General features: G+C 32.3%; 1 pseudogene; it reads right to left on the bottom strand.

Moving 5' to 3' along the window:
• Positions 1-609: 609 nt before the first annotated feature.
• Positions 610-2,816, bottom strand: LOC102753571 (annotated as a pseudogene).
• Positions 2,817-3,450: the final 634 nt, after the last annotated feature.

Below are 3,450 nucleotides of genomic sequence, written 5' to 3'. Positions count from 1 at the left end.
TATATTTTTTCATGTTCCATCTATGTTTTTAATATTTTTAATATTATTAACCTTTATAAAATAAATGGCAAATAAATACTCTTTAAGACTTTTATATGATAGATTAAGGATTAAAATGATATATTTTGATTTTGTGTTTTGCAAATTAGGAAAAAATTACATATTACTATATCTCTTTGGAGAATTCCTTTCTATTTTGAAATACCTTTAATAGAAATTTTATTTTCTTTCTTTGGCTTTCAATTACTGAATTATTTTAAGTTACATTATTTTAATATTTTTTTAGCCAATTATGTTTATGATCTATAATACCTAACTGATGTTAATGCTCAGTATTATTTTTTGTTTTACTTTATTTTTTAAAAGACATTGGGTAAATTTTATTGAGCCTTTTAGTTTACAACATGAGGTAAAAGGAAAATGAGTTTTCCCTGACCCGTCTTTTACACAGCTGTAGTAAAATATTTTAAACTTCAGAAATTTATAACGGATTACATTTCTTAAAAGCTTGGGGAGAAAGAAACAAGTTCTAACATAACTCCTTGAATTTTCCAGTTGACTCTTCCCGTACAACACTTTAGTTACATAAGTTTCTTCAAGGCCATTGCAGATGTCTTTAGAACTGAAGCATTGCTATTTCAATCAATACCCACTAATTCCACTTCAAAAATGAGTTTTGCATTTAGTGGAATTTTGGCATCAGGCTGACCTTTCTCTCTCCATAGGCCCATTCTGTTCAATCTCCAGTTGAGCCTTTTCTCCTTTACTCAGAGTCATGAGCGCTTCATCCCACCCTCTGATGACGGCCTATTCCAACCTTAGAGCTTAAAGGCTTGGCATTCTTCTTTGAACTCGTTTGAATATTGGCATCAAACACTGTGCCATCTTGTAGTATCTCTGTATACCGGCAGTGAGCAACATCTTCCTTTTGGGGGAAGTTGGTTTAAACCCCATCCCCTTTTAAGGACAGATTTTGTATGTTGTGGACCCTCATCCAGAGTCTCTTCACACTTGGTTTCTTTGGTTTATCTTCATTAAGCTTCACGTTTTTCATCTGCTCGGACACTACTTACACTTGCAATATCCTTGACACACTTTCAAAGAGATGGCTATAGGCTGTAACGAAATGGTCCCTGTTAGCTCTCTTGGCCACATTTTTAATGTTTCCTAATAATTGAGATTTTGCAAGAAACCGTGGCCCTGTAAGAACTTGAGCGTCCTTCTTGGGTAGCTGCTCACTGTACTGCTGCTCATGGTCCAGGCCTGTGGCATGCCATCTTCCCTGCTGTGCAGCTTCACTCTCATTTTTAAAATCTATATTTCATATTGTAAAGTATGATTCATTTCTACTGACTGCACTACATCTTTAAATTATGTTTTTCAAAAGTAATTCTATTGTCTTGAAGTATACTCTATATAAACTTGTTACCTTTACATGAAATATAAAACTTGAATTAGTATATTTCTTTTAGTCATGCTTTTAAAAAAAAATACTGAATCTTGTGCCATTCATTGTCAGAAAAAAAAAAGAATAGTCTTCTAAACGCTTACATAAAGCTTAAAATATTCTCTGCGTAGGTTTGAATTATATTTTGTCTTCAAATTTATAAATAATAAAGTATAGGAAGGTAATATTTATTGTATACTATATCCTGAAAAATGGTTACACAAGTCAGAATCATCTTATAAATTCTTCCAGGCATTCTCTGAATTAATTATTATGATGAATGAATGAATTTTAATTCACTTCTTTTGGAATGTGATAAACCTTTAAATGTATTCATACTTTAAGTTTAGACAATTTTTCTGATCATTGTTTTGAATATAATTGATATCCCAATTTTGTCTTTCTTCAGAACAACGTAATTTTGCCTACCCATCCTCCATCCTTCAGATCTCTCAACTTTTCCACTTTCTTTGTGACTTCTCTATTCTACTCTACAGTTCAGCACATCTTATTAAAATTTTTTACACGACACTGGTGGGGTTTTATATTAAAAAAAACAATAAGACTTTTCTCTTTTTTATTTTCTTCATTATACATTTAAAATATGTAATCTATAATAATAAAAGCATAATATGCTAATTAGACCAAACAGCTGGACGTCGTCCTGGATGATGCTGGGCCTGCGAGGGCTGAACTTCTTGCATGAATTTTGTCGATCGGGCCTCTAGTTGTTTTATAAGTTCCCTTTCAATCTTTTTTTTTAAATCAAATTTATCATTTCATATTTAACTGTGGTATTTTCTATTCACTGCTCCCTTTTATCTTTTCTGTTCCATTCTACTTCAGTTTTAAAGATTATATATATATATAATCACTAAATAGCTCCATAAACTTTTCTTCCATTTAATTTGAGAAAAACTGTAAGGATTTCTGCCCTTCTCTCTTGCCTGAATAGTGTTAAGGTCTATAGTTGTTAACCCAGTGTTTGATGTCTGAATTTATTTTGTTTCTGCTGACTTAAGATGCTATTTTGTTTCTGCTGACTGATTCTGCTAACTTTAGATGAGGACATCTTCTAACACAATTGCTAGATTTTGTATTTGAAAAAAAATCAAGAACATAAACCATTGCAATCTCCAGTTTACCCTCAGATCTTTCCTAATTTATGTTTGTGTTTTAATTATGGGAATTTCACTACCTATGTGAAATATTTTATTGTTATTACCTTACCTCTACTTCTGTGCCAAACCAAGATTCATTTTATACCAGACATTACCTTAATGCTCTATTCTTTATCCTATTACATAGAAAGTTCTGATACCAAAGAGGGTACATATTACCAACGGCTACTTGAAAATGCAGCAGCCATACTGGAAAAAACGACAACTATAAGATTTTTCTGATAGTAAAGATAGACAAACTGTCCTCCTAATCTATTTCCCTGCCAGCATGTTTGCTTTATGCCATGCCATGCATCACAGTGAGTGATCAGTTGCTTCTTTCAGTTAAGTTCCTGTGTCCCTGTATAAAGTAAATTTTCTCCTTTTAGAAGGATAAAGAGGTCTGGTATGTCTCAACCAAGTATTGCATTACGTGCCTTGTTTCTTTTTCTGTTTTCTCAATTCTGCTGGAAGTTATCAGATGCTCTTTTTTAAAACAAATTATTACTTTTTAAGCATCATTTAACATTACTGGGAAAGGCTTGTTCTATAAAAAAAGATCTAAGGGAAATACATGTTGTCAATCTATTTGTAAATTCTGGGATTGTGATTGACTTACATTTCAAACGCCTCAATTTCTATTAAAAAGTAAAGTCATTTGTGTTCTTTGTGTGTGTGTGTGTGTGTGTGTGTGTGTGTGTGTGTGATTTTCATGTCTATTTTAAAGAAAACCATGGCATAAGTAGTGTCTGTCTGTCTGTCTGTCTGTCTGTCTCTCTCTCTTTGAGGACAGGATCATATTAGGATGATCTTTCAGTTCACCTTGTAAAGATTATTTTCTAA

This window comes from Myotis davidii, unplaced genomic scaffold (genome assembly GCF_000327345.1).
Source record: "Myotis davidii unplaced genomic scaffold, ASM32734v1 scaffold374, whole genome shotgun sequence".
In the NCBI taxonomy this organism is placed as follows: Eukaryota; Metazoa; Chordata; class Mammalia; order Chiroptera; family Vespertilionidae; genus Myotis; species Myotis davidii.
This window is presented reverse-complemented; position numbering and strand designations above follow the sequence as displayed.